Below are 17,703 nucleotides of genomic sequence, written 5' to 3' on the forward strand. Positions count from 1 at the left end.
CCATCTCTCCAGCCCTAAGATTTATCTTTTAAAAATTGTGTGTGTGTGTGTGTGTGTGTGTGTGTGTGTGTGTGTGTGTGTGTGACTGAATTTATGTCACCAAGTGAATACCGGGTCCAAGGAGGCTAGAGGGCACTCAATTCCTTGGAACAGAAATTACCTGATGTGGGTACTGGGACCTGAGCCCAGTCTTCTGCAAAAGCAACAACTGCTCCTAACCCACTGAGCATTCTCAACAGCTTAACTCTATTCAGTCTTTTAAGAGTAGCTGGAAATCTAAATCTCACATTAAAAAGTCAATTGGCAATAAGTTGAATAAAGATTTTTAAAATGCAGCAACAGCCAACATTCACAGCTAGCATTTGCAATTTTAAACCCAAAATTTCATAAAATAATACTTTACCTTGGCCATATTATGTGGCAGGAACCAACTAAACTAGCTGAACGCACAGTAATTCAGCACAGCATCATATAGCTCATGGTCATTCCAGATCAGGTGAGTCAGGAAGGAAGATGTGAGGGAATCAAGGGACGTCCTACTCTGTAGTCATCCAGGGAAGCAGACAGTTCTGCCGTCTTCCCTGTGGGATTCCAAGCTCTCACTTCTGTTCCCTCTACACAGAGCAAGGGGTGGTGGAAGGAAATGGGATTAACTCGGTTTTTGTGGTATGCTAAAGTCTGTCAAGGTAGGCATGCACAAACGTCCACCTTCCATTGGAATATACAGACATTAGTATTGGGCATCATGGACTTCCAAGAATGTGAGGATTGGAAGTGGATCCGAGCCTCCACAGTGTAAAGGTTTGCCCATGGTCACACAACTCATTTGATCCAGATGTACAATCAGAAAAGTCTCTAGCTTTGTCTTCTCCACATTTTATATAATTCCAAGCTAGAAGGTGAACCACTTTTTCCACTTAAGCCTAAAAAATTACTATTGTAAAGGATTTCCACTTCTAAGATTTCAAGGCTGGAGAGATGACTCAGTGGTTAAAAGTACAAGCTAACCTTGCAGAGGACCTGGATTACTTTTCCAGCACTCATACTGTGGCTCACAACCATCTTTAACTACGGTTCCAGAGGTGACATCCTCTCCCGGCCTCTGCAAGTGCCAGGCACAGTGGAATGCCACTGCTCTGGAATAGTCCCCAGCAGCCGGCCAACAGTTGAGAGACCACCCTTGACCCCCTCTGAACGGTTATCTCTATGACCCCCTCCACCACCCAAACCCACTGACCCCGGCATCCTCCCCTTGGCCAACTATCCACAGCAAAACCAGTAGTCTCTACACAAGCACCACCTCCTCCAGTTGGAAGAACAGTGACTATAAAGTACAAGCAAGTACCAGACACATGAGTGGTGCACAGATGTACATTCATAACCATAAAATAATAGTAAAGTTTTAAAGCAGGTTTCAAGTTTGTAGCAAAAACAGGGAGACAAGGGGAATGGGGAAGGCCTCTGTCACTCACTGTACCTCTCCATGCCCTTTTCTCTTCTTCCAACAACAGTACCAATATTCCTTTTGAAGAATAATCTATGCCACCATCTAAATAATGCTTGGTCCTGACTCCTCTCCCAGTGACCAGACCAGGCTGCTCAGAGCCTAGTTACAATGGTACAGGATGTGAGTCACATGCCCTAAGAAGGCAGACAGTCTCTCACCAGAAGCTTGTCATTTCTTGGAAAATAGTTGCTCACAGAAGACATGGGTCCATAAATGAGGTAATAGGATCTCTATAAAACTATTCACACGAGGCTACTACTTTTCTACTACCTGAACAATACTACTCCTCCTCAGTGAGGATTTCACCTAGATTAAATACACAGAAACTGAAGTCTAGGCCAATGCTAGCCTCTATGGCACCACAGGGACAGTGTATCGTTGCTTCAGAATTGATGATCATGTGTCTCAGCACACTGATTTAGGGGAAGTGCACCAGCATCACAACCAGACCCAGCACCTTGGACTAAAGCCTGAGTTAGTGTGATGATTGCTTAAATCCAAGCCTGACATCCAGACACATAGCCAATATCTTCAAACACCTGTGACAGAGTCATTGACAATGTCATTTCCTTCTGACTCCTTCCCCCCTTACAGCACCACTTACACACTTTGCACACTACAAACACCTCCATAATACTTATACTCCTCTGGTTGTAAATCTGGATTGCCAGCTTGACCGGGACTAAAATCGGCTAAGAGATCTCTAGGTACATCTGTTAGCACATTTCCAGGAGGAATTAACTAAAGGAAAGAATATCTCTCTTTAGAGTGTGTGGTATCTTCTGGCAGCCTCCCAGGTAGGGATACACCTGGGGGAAGCAGTACTTCCCTTCTTGACAGTGAGTGTATCTACTCTGATGCCGCCCCTGCTGCCGCCATCATTTGATAACCTCAGAACCCAGTTCTTCTGACCTTCCACTCACTGCTCTCAGGAAATCCTCTAGGCCTTCAGTGCCAGATTGGAACCACTTGGGCATGCAGCCTTGTGGACTGAGCAGCTATTGGGCTTTCAGTAAGCGGGCAGCCATTGTTGGATTACTTAGCCTGTCTAACGAAAGTCAACCTTAATAAATCCCTGGTGCAATGTCTATTCATTCTATCAGTGCTGTTCCTCTAGAAAACTCTAAGGCACCTACCCAATGGCAAGAAATAAAGGCACCAATTAGTGCCAAATAATATCTAAGACTTGTGGTTCCACTTGCATTTCTTTTACTTTTAACACGGCTTTGAGCATATTCATTAAATCTCTAAGCATTTTTTTTTCTCATCTGTAAATTGGAACTAAGTATTTGCTCCACCAGGCTGTTGTCATAGTGACTGACATATAGAGAGCAAGTACTAAGTGACAGTTCTTTCTTTCTCATCACTGTCCCCATCCCACCCCCCTGGTCCAGCAGTGAAGTCTGCCTGAATCCTCATTCCCACTAATGAGCCTTCGGAGCTCAGTGGAGCTGAAGCTGGAAGGTTTTCATATACTGAAGCCATTCCTGCCTTTCTTCATTTATATTTTAGAAGGTCCAGATCAGATACTCCACCTCTCACTTCATCCCACGGGGACAGGGTTGACCTAGAACTGTAAAATGAGCTGATCAATAAGTTTACCAGGGATGTGACGGCAGTGGTCAGTAAGGAAACAAAAAAAAGCCCTTGGTTGGCATTAGAAAACCACTCAAGAGAAAAGGGAATAACCAATAATACATTTAAAACACCCAAATCCAGTGACAGGAAGGCTCAGGAACCTGATTGGACTCCTATTTGTTTGAACTGAAATATTACAAACACTACCCCAAAGCTCCTGGTTACTGAAACACTTACTTGTTTTCTCTACTAAAAAAAAATGTGAAGGTGCAACATTAAAATGTCTTTATGATGACAGCTAGATGCCTCAGTGGCTAAAGGCTAGCCCCAAATGTGTTGGCCTGAGCTGCATCCCTAGGACCCACATGTTTGAAGGAGAGAAAACGCTCACAATTTGTCCCCTGGCCTTTACACCCATGCACACACAAAATAGATGTCATAAAAATTTTAAGTATTTACTAACTTTTATCATTCACGTGTGTCATCCATTAAGCTTACCCCTGATCCCTGAGAAGCATATGCTTGGATGGCGAGAAAAAGACAAGAAGGCAAACAAGGAACTGCACAAGATGCAAAATTCTTCGTTGTTAGACTTGGTGAGTCCAAAGGCTGGAACCTCACATTTCGATCCCTCCATTTGCTTCATTTCTGTTAACAATCACATGGCCTCATCTCTGATTTCTCCATCTCTCTCCCCTGACTCCAACACCACACCTCCCTGGGGACTGGTCACCAGCCTCTCTGGTATTGACCCTTTCAACATCCTCTCAGCCTCCAGCCTCGATCCTCTTCACTCTAAGCTCTGATGAATGACTTCTGAATGTAAAATTAATCACATTGTTTTCCCAGCTGAAACCACTTAGATAATGCTCTATAGACCTCAGGAGAAAGTAAAAATGACAACAAAGGACATGAGTCCTTACTGCTCCCCCTCAGTTCTATCTTTCTAAATAATCATTGTATTATCATAGCCCAGACTGAATGCTGAGGTCTCCTGCTGCTGTCCTTTGTCACAGCCTCTTCTCTTGGCTCAGAATATCCTCATTTTCATTTTTTTTATATCTATAGCAGTCCTGCTCACCTGCTTTGACTTAGTCTTATATGTTTCTTCCTCCATGAAGTTCCCCTCAACCCTTCACAAAATAGACAGGCAGAGAGGGGGCACAGCACCCTCCAGCAGGCCAGTCCACCTTTCACTCCCTCGGCACCTTGTACTTACCTTAATGCCTCATGTGAGAGCTTCCATCTGTTTCTCTGGGTTTCCATAGAACTTGGAACTCTCTGGGACTGGAAAATCCCCAGCAGGGAAGACTTCCATTGCCTAGAAGTGATTGTAACACACATGCTATACTCAGAACATGTGTGTCAGAAAAAGGAGGAGTTAGAAGTGGTAGCAGAGATTTCAGAGAGGAGATGAATTTAAAACTCCACTCAGGAAAAAAAAAAGATCTTAGATAATTTGAGCACAAAATGCATGGGACTACTCATATATTTATGGGTATATCTTTGTTTCCAAAATATTAAGTGCTGCATCATGATTGGAATCAAACACATGCCTCACAGGAAAATGCTCAAGGGTTCTTCACTTTACCAGACTCACAAATCTTTACCTGATTGCTAGCATTGTTCCAACTTGCCTCCATTTTTAGCTTTCTCTTATCCTTTTCTGTACCCTTTCAAGACTTTGGGGTAATTAATATTACCACATAAGCTACAGTTTGATTTTCATCTCTCCTAACTCTCATCTCTAACTTTTTCCAGAATGTCTTTTCTCTTTCCTGAGCTGGTAAATTCACACCCTAGTGCCAAGTTTTAATCCTTACCCCTTTTTGTGAAGCCATTTCAATCCTCTCCAAAGATGACCTTAATTCTCACGGTTCCATTTTCCCACAGCTACACTGATTCAAATACTTTCTGAACATCTCTAGTTTCACAGAGTGTCAACAGGCCATGTTTATAGGACCAAGGGTCTCCATTCCAATATGCAATGAAAAATTGACTGAAGATTCAGCATTTCTGAGGTCCTTTGTAAGTTGTAAAACTTACAAAGATGATTAGGATTGGATTCGTTCTCCAAATTCACATAATCATGACATTCTTGAAACCAGGAACACTTCACTTCACAGAATAAAATGTAGGACCAGTGATCTACAGAGTATTTTTTTTAATTGTGGCTTATTTAAGTATTTTTTGCATGCCAGTCTTACCAAAGTATCTATGTATCCCTTCAAAATAGTACTTATTTTTCAAATTTCTTTTTAACCTCAATTGTCTATACTCAGTATGTTGTTAATGCAAACCTCCATGAGGCCATTGATATAAAAGAAGAGGGATGCTAGAGGAAGTAAGAGAGATGACCAGTCCCGTGTATCTCTCGTGGTTGAAAATAGCACACATGTACACACACACCCATTCATTGCAACTCACTAAACCCAACTCAACCACCCTTTACAGAACACAAACAGCACAGGTAATATAACAAATTCCAGGCTGGATGGCAGACAAAAATGCTGCAAGCTGAGGACACACCGTGGAAGACCGCAACTCTACACTGTTGAGATCTAGCGATCTCTGTATCTTCTTCTAGCAGTGCAAGCATCTTTCTTCTTGTATTTATGTCTCATTTGCTTTGTACACCAATATAATAGTTTTATTTATTCTTTGAGAATTTCATACATGCAGACAATGTATATCAATCATATTCACCTTCCTTTCCTCTCTCTGACTCCTCCGGCATCTCTCTCCACAACTCCCTCCCAGCATCATCTCCTTTTCTTTTTTTAGATATTCAAATATTTTTAATTCTATACTTTTTAAATTCTATGTTTACTTTGCAGTTTCACACATGTATGCTTTGCATACTGGCTATCCTCACCTCCCACCTCCCTATTATTCCTGTCTATCCTCCTCACTTCCACGCAAATCACTCTTACATTCGTATCTATTAATTTTGTTTTGTGCCCAGTGGGTTCAGCAGCAAACACACAACTAAAGACAGTGATTGCCTCTCCCAGAATCTAATACTCATCAATAATTGCAATGTAAAGGGCAGTATCATGCAAACACCCTCCCCACCCTGGGCAAATTTTTGATAGAGCTAGTACTGTGTGGGCCGAGTACAGGTAACTACAGTTGGTATGAACTGATGAGTATAGCAGTTGATTAGTGTCTAGGAAATGGTGTTTTGTAGCCCATCATTATATCCTCTGGCTCCTGTATACTTCCCACTCCATCTTCTGTGCTGTCTTTTGTGCCTTAGAGTGGAGTGGTATAAGTGACTTCTTTAGGGCTGAGCCCATGTCCATTGCTTACTTTCTACATCTTGGGCAGCCATGTTTTTCTGCATTTGCCACTCTTCATCACGAGGAAACACTTCCCTAATGAAGGTGGAGAGCATCTTTTGTCTATAGGTATAAGTGTAGGTGTTTAGAAGGCAGTGTGCTGCTATGTCATTTTGTTACCTGTCAGTAATATGTTTCCCAGGCAATAGGCATGACTCTGCAGTTAAAAGTGCCTCCTATTCTTCCAGGGACCTATGTTTAGTTCCTAGCACTCAGTCATCTTACAACCACCTGTAATTCTAGCTCTTGGCAGTCTAATGCTGCTTCTGGACCGTAGGCACCCTTACACATGTAATATACATTCACACAGACACAGACATACATAAACACATAGTCACAAGTAAATAAAGTAAAAATAAATCTTTGAAAATAATAAAAAGAAATGTGTCCCCAGCATGGGCCTATTACCTCCCCATACCTGGCTTGTCAGCCAAGCTTACAGTACCAGGTATTGGCCCCTGTTTCTTATAGAGTGGGTCTTGTGTCTATTCAGAGGGAAGTTGCTTACCTCCATACAGATCAGTCAAGCCATCACTGTATAAGTGGGCTTTCCATTTCTTTCCGAATTGTTTCTTTACAGTTCCCTTAACCCTAGTTAATCTCCCATCCTCACCTTTATCGTCCCAGTCCCCTACCTCCATCCCTTCCCATTACAGTGATTACTCAGAATGACAGAAAATGTAGGATTCATGGCCCGATCAAGTACCTTTGCACAGATCTTTACATAGGTCTCAAGGCCTTACCTAGGATGAATTGCAGTTACCATTGAGAAGGATAGCCCATCCAAAGCTTGACTACAGCTCCAGCCATTCCTATGTTAAGGGGTCAAGGTACACCACCCCAAAGGTCACATGGGCTGACTTTCCACTCCAGTTAGGTAACAGGGCTCTTGAATAAAAGGCTGTTGCAGATATTTCATCCTGTTGACATAGAGAAATAGCATTTCCTTGTTGTGGTGGTGAGGAGAGCTGTGTCTTGATTTCTGTTTTGGCTTCAAGCATCTCTCTCCCACTGCGAAGGAAGAGCCTTTCAAGGAGCAAAGCAAAGCCACACAGGGAACATACTTACTTAGCTTACTGAAGTGGAAAGATGCTGAGCTCGTCCTTAAAATGCAAATATATGAAGTCTTTTAAACACCCTGGGAGCTTGGTAACAAGAGAAACACCTGGCTGATAGGTTAACCATATCGAGTTATGTCTTTGCTCCATGTTTTGTTTGTTTGTTTGTTTTTGTATTCTGTTCAGAGGAAACACAATTCAATCTCCAGACTGCTCATAAAATCTGGGTTAAGAGTAGGGGAGAGTTATGCCATGATATTCTTAAAATGTACATCTAATACTCATACTTATCTTTTCCATGATACTAAGAAAAACTTGGAAGAACCTTTATATTCTACTTTTCCTGTGTTATCTATAGTTTTCTAGTCACCAATGGATCAGAGTTTAATTTTTTTGAGAGATAAAAAGAAAAATGAAGAATGAAAATTGTAATTAGAAAAATTGCTTCAATTACAATTGCACTTCAAGATGCTTGAATGGATGGGCTAAATAAGTTCAGGCATCCATTAGTTTCCAAATTGGATTAAAATACATTGAGTGCTAATTTCAAAAATCTAAAGGCAGCCATCTGGAAAAGAACCGGAATCATCTGGGTCTAAAAGGGTAGGGCACACAACACAACACAAAACAAAACAAAAAGATTATGCCATTCACAATGACCTGAAAGAACACAAACAAGAAATCTTAAAAACCACTGGTGATTTATTACAGCCCATTATACTAATATTGCTGTTTACTCCAACCTACATAATGAGGGTCTCTTGATTCCGCACATCAGAATAGCATCTTTCTAACCATCTTCTGCTCTCTTCCACAGGAAGCCCTTTTCCTCTGCCATTTGCCGTGTGCAGCTGAGATGGCCTGTGACAATTAGTGATGACATTTTCACCCATTTTTTTTTTTTAGCAAATGTAATTTCCTTTTGATGTTGCCACATCCTCTTCTCATCCTGCTGCGACAGTGAACTCCAATAATCACAAGAGTAACATTTAGATAGAGATCAAGTAATACAGCCCATTGTATCATAGCTTTTGACTTTTAGCTTTATCCTTACATGACTACACATAATACCATTTAAGGAAATGAAAAAAGGTTTGGGTTTTTTCTCATTAATGAAAATAGCTTTGAGACTGGGGGAAGGCAGGAAAAATTGTTCTGAGTTTCAAAAACTATGATACAGAGATATATCTTCAATGAAAACCCTTTCAACAAAAGTGAATGCTTTCCTTCATCATATTTTAAAAAGTAAAATATGGTTTTGAACAAATAGTCCTACTTTTTAAAAGTCCTGGCTGTCCTGGAACTCACTTTGTAAACCAGGCTGGCCTTGAACTCACAGAGATCTGCCTGCCTCTGCCTCCCAACTGCTGGGATTAAAGGCGTGCACCACCACCACCCAAACTAACATCCATTTTTAAAAACTAGGATTACACACTATGGTGGAAATGTGTCGAAAACTCACTATACAACCTTGGCTGACCTCAAAGTCATGGCAATCCCCCTGCCTTAACTCTATGTGTTCTAGAGTGATCATGGGCATGTATTCCTGCATGAGGAGTCTATAGTCTGAATCTTTAAAGCCATTCTTAGAAGGATTAGAAGAATGGAGAAATTACATAGAAGATTGCCTCAAATGCTAATGTCTCAAAACAACCAGATGTTTTACTTATGGATTCTGTGAATCAGAAGTGCAAATGGTCATGAGCCACAGGACCCAACAGGGATGGCTTGTGTTTGTTCCTTTTAGCTCTAGTCTCTGTGGGAAGACGTGAAAGCTGAAATCTGAAGCTCTGAGAGGGGATGCTGGCTTTTGGTTGCAGAGCTTAGCCAAGGATAATATCAGCTGGAATAGATCATACATGCATTCAGGGCCTCTTTGTCGGGTCTTAGCATCCTCAGATATCGATAGCTTAAAACCAACGTGATATCCAAAAGACAAAGTTATGAATGCACATCCTTTGGGAGGCCTCCCAGGAAAGAGAATACACCATGTAAGTTAAGGTCACATTCTACATGATGTCTTCTTGAGAAAAAATGAAGGAGATAGAGGAAGAAGGAGGGGAAATGGGGAGACAGGTGGGGACAGGGAGAAATTAGAGAAAAGAAAAAATATCTGAAAAGTTGCCTAATTTGGAACTGATGGAATATTTACCAAATGAAGATAATTTTAATTTTTTATTTTTATTTATAAGTGTGTGTATGAGTGAATACCAATCACATGTGTGTAGATACACATGGAAGCCAGAATAGGGCTTTGGATCTCCCAGAGCTAGAGTTACAGATTATTGTAAATCACCCAACATGGTGATGGGAACCAAGTACAGGTCCTTCAGGAGATCAAGGAGCACTCTTATTCACTGAACTATCTCTCTACCTCCACAGAGATAATTTTAAATATGAAGAATTTAGACACTTTCTATTACCCAACCAAAATAGGAATCCAAGAGCAAGATGGAAATCACTTCTAAATATCATAAAGAAAGTCAGTTTATCATTGTGTTTGAATAATGCATACATCGTTGACCCAAATAAATTCAAAAGCTTTCCATATATTAAGAAGTAAATTCTTTCTTAAGGCATAAACTACTTGAATTTTTGAACTATGGCTCTTTTCACCCATCTGATTAACTATTAAATTCCTGTTGAATCTCTACCTTGAACAAAGTGATCTAGTAATCACTAAAAACACAGAAATAAGTCACATTGTTTCTACCTTCAAGAAGTTCAGGATCTTGAGAACAGGAGGGAAAGGATTACAGAAATAGGACGTCTCGGGAGATCCATCAAAAAAGCAGGAAGCCCATCATCATGTTAGTTACTTTTCTCATGGCAGTGAACATACATTTCATAAGGAACAACTTAGCAGAAGGATGGTTTGTTTGTAGGGAAACACTTCCCATATGGTGGCCAAAGAATTGCATCAGGAGGGACTGATCATGTTATACCTATAGGCAGTAGGCAAAGAATGAACAAGAATTGGGACTGGGCTATAAAATATCAAGATCTGCCCCCCCCCAGTGACCCACTTTCTCCAATGGGACTTAACCCCCCTAAATGTTCCACAACTTTCGCAAACAGTATCACCAGCTGGGGACCAAGTATTTCAACACAAGAGCCTATGCAGGGCACATCATATTCAAACCACCATATTCATCTATTGTTTTAAGAATTCGAGAGTCATTAAAGTTTCCTAAAAACTAAGAAAATATGCCAAATCTACATATAATTCATTGTGATTGGTATAGCCCAGCTGCTTAATGCAAACCAAAGTCAGAGTAGATTTCTTTGAGGCTTAATTAGCTCTCTAAACAAACTATCCCAGCACTGTAAATAGAGCCCTGCTTGCAATTAGTCACTGTCTTCGAAATTCACAAATAGAAGTAGGAAGGTCATATGGGTGAGAGGCCCTCACTCTCACTGTAAGATATCACCTTAATGCTGGTTAATTTCTCACTGGTTCTTTTTCACCAGGTCACTATGACACTGAGGATACAGGGAAGATGCCAATTTGAGACCTTCTGGAGCTCTGGACACACCTTATTTCATTAAATCGTGAGGCATCAGTTGTAAAATATCCCATTATCTTATTTATTACTGTGCGATAAAAATAGCATCAGAGAAGAAACCATTTTGTCCTAAGACATCCACAACTGAGTCCCATTCCAAACCTGCTTTAAAAATATCGAAATGTTTTTATCTTACAAGCAAAGAAACACAGGGTCATATGAGAAGGCTGGCTTGATCATTAGAGATGGTAATGAACCAAGTTCTGCTGAAAAGTTCTGAAAAGGAGCTGTTCAGTGAGTGGCATGGGCCTCCATAGGTTTGAGATTCAAAACTCATAATCACCACGGCCTACAGAAGCGTGTGCTATCTGACTTGCAGTGATCACTCTGGGCTCTTCGGGATCACCAAAACCCCACTCACCGCATTCCAATCCCTGGCCTTCCAGATTCTGCTATGAACACAGTAAATTCTTTCCTATATTGGTATAATTCTATTTCTAACAACCTGGGGCTGTCACATAAAGCAATATCTAATGTCTTTCAGGTTTATGGTCAAATATTATTTCCTGTTTTTAATAAACTTTATCGTTCCATAGGACTTTATAGTTAACATTTGTACTTGTCAGAATTATATTATTTTCTTTCTCATTTACTTTCTAATTTTACCACTGATAGAAATACTTCATTAGGGCAGGGAAATTGTTTCTTCTCAATGTTAATATAATTCTTGGAAAATAATAGGCATAAAACAAACCTACTTGAATAAATGACGAAGTTGTCTAAGAGTACAAAAAGTAAAGATGTTTAGCCTATTCTTAAATTTTGTATTTTAATCAGGGAAATGATTTAAGACATAAAATTCTATAATTCTATTTAAGTTATCCTCCAATAAAGCCCCTAGAAAAATCAACCTTAATTTTTTTCAACATCATTAACAATTAAAACTGAGAAAAAAATCAGTAAGAATGTGATTATTGGTCTTAATTCTCAACTTGACAAAATCTCAAACTACCTGGAAGATGGGCTGCTTGACATGTTTGTGGGAAATTATCATGATTACCTTAGTTGAGGAGCAAAAGCCCACTCACTCTGAGGGACACCATTCCCTGGGCCAGTAAAGAGTGGAGAAAGCAAGCCGAACACTAGTGTGGATGAATTCATAACTGTCTTCTTATGGCTGTGGTCTGATGTACCCAGATGTTTCATGTCCCTCCTGCCTTGACTCCCTGACATAATGGGCCTTAACCCAAGCTAAAATGAACCTGCCTCCCTTAGGTTGCTTTTGTGAAGCATTTCTGTCATGAAAAGGAAGAACAGCATGAAAAGAAACCAACCAGAGTGTAACAGAAGGATATGCGTTGGTGAGCTAATTAAAGACTATTCCATGTCAATGGACCATTCCTCTTCTCTACAGTTCAGGGAATTCAATAGCGTTGCTTTGGAGGAATTAATCACATCATCACAGATTACGACAAGGGAGATTAAAACAATCAAGTGGTAACTTTCAGTTTCAGAGGAATGACAATAATCATTTGAGGTTTGGAGAAAGAACATGAATAAAGAAAAAAATCCCCTGAATGTTCCAAAACTGTGTACCCTAAATACAATCACCTTCTTAATGCTCACGGTAGTTACCAGGTGTGGCGGGAGCCACAGCTCAATCTGAAGGACTTAATACCAATCATTTCTGGCTCTTTTTTTATTTACTTTGGCTCATCCAAATGGTTTAATAAAATCAAATAGCTTTTAAGCTCAAGAACTCAACGAAAAAGTGGGAGAAATCTCATTTATTTGGTGTCTTGGAATAAAAAAGGAAGAGGGGAAAAAAATGAAATTCCTCTCCAGAGTTCTTTCACCTGTTCTTCTGCTGTCGGTGTTGACAGCTGAGCATAATGAACACTGGGTGGATGTGACTGACATTTCACCTGGAGCCATGTTTTTCTTTTCTTAACAGACCTAATTCACTTCCTTTTTCTTCTATAAAGACCTTTATGTAGTAGCTACAGCTGGAGCATGGGTCTCCTGAATGGAGACACTGGTATGGGTTTTTACAAGAGGGTCAACTTGGTGAACACAGTCTCTTTCCAGAGGTCAGGGATCAGGTAGCTGTGGGTCTTGGAGATGGCATCAAAGATGCCCTTGGCAAAGTTGCCCAGGGTGGCAGTGCAGACCCTGACTGATATATAGCTATTACCAATACCAGTCATCAGCAGCAGCTTCTTGGACACAGGAGCAGAGACTATGCCAGTGTCTCTGGAGGCAAGGATGTGCCAGTCTTGTTCCTCCAGTAGCCTCTCCACTTAGGGACAATGGGAAGCTTGGACAAGATCATGGCCCCTTTGGATGGCAGTGGCAACCTCCTTGGACCACTTAAAGCCAAAACCAACATGTCCATTGCAGTCCTAATAGCAACCAAAGTATTGAAACTTGTCTTGTGGCCAGTCCAAGTCTGCTTCTGCACTGCCATGATCTTTAGACCCTCATCCTTCTAAACCCTAGAGGTGATCTCTGGACTTGGGTAGGGCATTGAAATGCTGTAAGTTCTTCAACTGTTTCAGACTATCTGGAGTTCAATAACCTAATCAGAGTCCTTCTCTTTGGTGCCTCTCCTCTGATGATAATGTGTCAGAAAGAATACAGGAATGCTTTAATGACCCATCCTAATTACCAACCAGTCATCATGTTTTGAAGATGAGGCCATGTCACCAGGCCTCCCCAAGTAGTAAGCAGCAAAGTCCAAACTCCACTTATCTATGGACCTCACCCTGAGCTGCCATCTCACAGGAAGATACATGAGGAGAAGGAGGGTCAAAGGAACAAACACGAGAACATTTGGAGTCTCTGACATCAAAGAACATCCATACCGCCTCAGACAGGCTGGGGAGAGGAAAAGAATTTAAGGTGGATTTTCAGCATTGGGTAGACTTTAAATATCTCAACCAGCTACAAGCCCCTAGTTCAAATTGGACTCCAGAGTTTTTGCTCAAGAGCTTCCTGATATGTCCTAGAGAAGGAATAGAAACGAAATTTAAGTCTTACTACCCAAACTTACACTATCAGTATTAGGAGAGTGATACTGTCATTAAAATAGAATAATGGGGAAGCTTACAGACAAAAATAAATATTCCCCTTTTTTGTAGTTGGAAAAGAGAAGGAAAATTAATTGAGAAACCGCTTATATTCTTCATATATATCTCCATGTTTAAACTTTTGAAATTGAACAAACATCACTTCATATTTGGAGGAAACCATGGTAGTTTAATCCCTTTCATCTCCAGAAAAAAAAAAAGGAGGATCAACCAAAAAATGTTCAGATTGTGAAAGTCATTTTAAAAAAAATTAGAGCTTGTGAAAGTTTAAAAATAGAAGTTGAAGCTTTTGAGTGATGAAAAAAAAGAAGTTGTATTTTAATTATTATTACTTTCTCATCTTTCATTTTCAAAAAATAGGTAAGGTACAGTGTGAAGGGCATGAGGGGAAAGTAGCTACGTTCCTATGACAGAAGAAGATTCGAAAAGAATAAAGGACCTCATTGACAGGTGTAGCAGCAGACACGTTATTAGGAGGAAAAAAGTGAATTCGGAATCATAGGCATTTGTTTCATCTTCCGTACATCCTTCCTCATTGAGGCACAGTGAATTTGCAAGCAGCCGCTCAAGAAGAGTGGCCAAGCAAAGTAGAGAGAGAACACGGCCCACCATCCCCGCTAGGAGCACAGTCAATTAAATGCAGCCTGGAAGGGATCTAATCTAATATCAAAGATGCTGTCAGGGGATCAGTTCCCCTGAGTTTAGGGTTAATGATGTAAAGCATGGCAGTCTGGCCAAAAGCAGGGGGGAAGAAACCTTACTACGATCAGGTGTGACTAGAAGAGACTAAAATAAAATAAGCATTTCTCAGGGAAAAAAAAATGGAGGGCCTTGGGCAAAACTTTCTGCAGACATGTTACAATCCCCTATCCTTGCAGCAGTCATCCAGACCTTGGGTTCTCTAACATTTAACAAAATTTACAGTAAATCTTATCATTGTAATCAACATTGAGGGTTATCAGAGTTTTAATAGAGCAGACTCCGAAATGAGATCCATTCCCAACCAGAGTGCAACTGGGTGCATCACATTGAACCTGAAGTGCTTGGCACAAGTGCTCTCCGGGATAAAGGTCACTCGTCAAATTGTACCCAGGAACCCAGGTGTGTGTTCATTACCCACCAAACTATTCTACACTTACGTGAAAAATCAGAGACCACAACAAATGGGGACAAGGCCAACTACAAAATGTGAGGCCTTCACAGGCTGTGGTCAGCAGAGCTGTTGCCCTGAAGAACTCTGGATGTGTGAAAAGAATTTTCTACTCTATCACAGGAGAAGTGAGAAAAATATAATAACTGCCACCTACTTAGTGGACTGTGGCACATGTCTAGTACTTAACCTTTGAAAAAGTTAAGGTTACAAAGACTAGGCTGGCAAAGTGGCTGCCCATGTAAAAGCACTTGCCACAGTGCCGCGTGGCCTGAGTTTGATCCCCAGGACCCATGAAGAGGAGAGAACTGACTGCTACCAATTGTCTTCTGATCCCCACACACGCACACCATGGCATGCACAGGCACATACACTCACACACAATAAATAAATGGAGGGTTTTTATTTCATTGCAAAAGCTCACGAGCAAGTGACCTTTTCTCAGTTTAATTTCCAGCCATCCTACAAACAAGATAGCCTGAAACTTCCACCTCCCACTTGAAGCACGGTCTAGTCTCTGTCTCCTTCTTGTTCTTGCAGTCCCGGAGTTGGTCTGATAATTAGCATTTCTTTTTCCTGTGTACACTGACAAAATAAAAAGGCTCCAATGCCCTTTTGGACTCTGCTGCTGCGCTTTCATTTAACGCTCTTGTTAAATTCTTTAATTATATAACTTTTGATACTTAAATTGGATAACAAAAAAAAACCTCATATGTGAAATAGAGAGGTTTGGGGTAACATTTGCTTGAATTATTCTCTTTGATGGAAATCAAAGAAAATAACAACTCAATACCAGGGCTGAGATAAGCACGTTGCAAAAAGACTGAGAAATAATATATTTTTCAAAGCTGTCTGTCATGGAAACCTGTCCATTACCTAGAACTTAACGGGTCTGAAAATACTGGTGAGATACAGTTGAATTGCTTTCCCCTTTTAGAAAAGTGTTAACTCTTCTAGGACATCACTCAGAAAGCCCAGAGAGCCAGTTCACTCAATGGCACATTGGTGGCCTCTAAAAATTAGTGTACCTTTCAAAGGTTGCTTTTTATCACCTGATACTGAGGTCTGGGACTAGCTATAGATGAAGGCATCTTAAAAATTAAGGGTACAAAAATACAATACTCATGTGGGAGAGTTTAAAGTGAGTATAGAATATTCTAAAATCAACTAAAGAGAATGAAATAGCCTCTTGTTCTAAATTGAGTTGTAACCTCCTAAGATCAGTGTGAAAGACCCTATCACCCATATTCCAGAATGTAACCCTGTCTAGAAATAGGGTAGTGAGAGATAATATTAGTTAAGTTTAGATGAGATCCTACACTAGGAAGCAAACCATAAACCTGATGTATGTGGTGTGCTTCTAAAGAAGAAAGACACCAAGAAAGATGACTATGGCCTCAGCCAAGTCAGAAGTTAGAGTTGGGCTGTGACCAACAAATGGCTTCCTGGAGCTATGAGATACTAGGAGAGGTCAGAAGGGATTCACCCTGTATACTTCTGAAGGAATATGGCCCTGCCAACATCTTGAGTTTAGAATTCTTTCCTCTAGAACCACAATAGAGTGTATTTGTTAGTTATCCTCAACAAAAAGAATATTTATTGATTTTTCTATAGCTTGTTAGCTAATTCGGGGATAAAGATGCCTTTAGTGGGTGGTGTTTATTTAACAGCAGACATACAGCTCATCTCACAATCATTTGTAGTCTTAATTCTCACAGCAGCTCTGGGAGATCACTATCACTGTCACCTCCAAGTCACACAAGGAACCAGACCCTTTAAGATTAAAAATCTGGTGCAACAGATATGAGTATAGAAAAACGTGTGAGTAAAAGAACAGTAAGGGATTTTTATTTCTGGACAGCTGCCCAGAAGACTGGTAATTCCTGTGTCTCTCAAAATGATCAAATAAAACTCCAAAATGCATATACTAGTGCATGACTTTGGGAACACAGTGACTTCAACCACAGCACCCAGAACAAGCCACAGATAATAATGGAGAAACTTCATGGTCCACAAGCAATTATTATAAAAACCATCAAATGGACATTACAAAACTATATTTATGTGACACTCTGAATCAAAGACCTACTGGATCACCACCCAACCAGTTTGGGAGATGGTGATAGTGCAGGATCTGATTAATCTGAAACTAAGCTGCCAGAGTCATGCCTTTTCATTTGACAATACATTTTCTAAGTTCAACGAAGCCGAAGCTAAAAGATTTGTTCATTTTTTTTTTTTTTTTGGTGTTTGGTAAAAATCCCTTTACAGACCTATGCTCATAAAATCTATTTAAATTTTCTTACTAATCTCAAGCCCCCAAAGTCCTTAGCCTAGGTGAAGTTGTGAAGCAAAGAGCAGAGGAATCCTTAATACTGACCATTCACTTACAAAGGGCAGTTAGCAAGCCATGTACTACCTTTACTTTAGCTAGAGAAGCTATACAAGACAATTGAAATTCCTCTTCAGTATAC

General features: G+C 40.4%; 1 long non-coding RNA gene and 1 pseudogene across 1 annotated transcript; both read right to left on the reverse strand.

The window, feature by feature from the left end:
- Nucleotides 1–409: 409 nt before the first annotated feature.
- Nucleotides 410–7,341, reverse strand: LOC143274453 (uncharacterized). The gene is made up of 3 exons (XR_013053099.1): nucleotides 7,170–7,341; nucleotides 4,305–4,406; nucleotides 410–614 (listed from the first exon to the last, which is right to left on the reverse strand). It is a non-coding gene; the product is annotated as an uncharacterized LOC143274453 (long non-coding RNA).
- A 5,638-nt stretch (nucleotides 7,342–12,979) lies between these two features.
- Nucleotides 12,980–14,691, reverse strand: LOC143267064 (small ribosomal subunit protein uS5 pseudogene; annotated as a pseudogene).
- Nucleotides 14,692–17,703: the final 3,012 nt, after the last annotated feature.

The sequence above is a fragment of the Peromyscus maniculatus genome, chromosome 8, assembly GCF_049852395.1.
Source record: "Peromyscus maniculatus bairdii isolate BWxNUB_F1_BW_parent chromosome 8, HU_Pman_BW_mat_3.1, whole genome shotgun sequence".
Taxonomy (NCBI): domain Eukaryota; kingdom Metazoa; phylum Chordata; class Mammalia; order Rodentia; family Cricetidae; genus Peromyscus; species Peromyscus maniculatus.